The following is a 387-nucleotide window of genomic DNA, read 5'->3' as shown; positions in this document are numbered from 1 at the left end:
TTCTCACTAAGGCCATCACACCTATCCATGACACTCATATTCGTACCACTTCATGTTGATATCTCTCATTTCTTCCATATCACAGTCCATTTCCTGAGATGCTGCCTAATACAGACAAACCACAGGGACATCATCTCCACATACACAACACCCAAACCAGCACAAGCAAATCCCCCCTAACTACACACAATCATCACTATTATATGATGCCTCCTGACGGTGTTACTGGTGCCACAAAGGCCTAGGCATCGTCTAACACTTATATCTTTTGCTCTCAGGGACCAACCACTTCCACCGGTGATATATATAAAATGCTCCATATTCACAGGGACAGATGGCATTTTATAGAGATGGATAATAAAGGAAAGATAGTATGATTATTGAATT

The 387-nt window shown here is 41.3% G+C and overlaps 1 protein-coding gene across 1 annotated transcript in view; it reads right to left on the bottom strand.

Annotated features, from left to right (window-relative positions):
* Nucleotides 1-387, bottom strand: part of LOC119586834 (m-AAA protease-interacting protein 1, mitochondrial-like) — a 6,392-nt gene that overhangs the window by 2,468 nt on the left and 3,537 nt on the right. The gene's annotated exons all lie outside the window — the stretch shown is intronic.

This window comes from Penaeus monodon, chromosome 22, assembly GCF_015228065.2.
Source record: "Penaeus monodon isolate SGIC_2016 chromosome 22, NSTDA_Pmon_1, whole genome shotgun sequence".
Taxonomy (NCBI): Eukaryota; Metazoa; Arthropoda; class Malacostraca; order Decapoda; family Penaeidae; genus Penaeus; species Penaeus monodon.
Note: the sequence above shows the minus strand (reverse complement) of the source record. Positions and strands in the feature narration are given on the sequence as shown.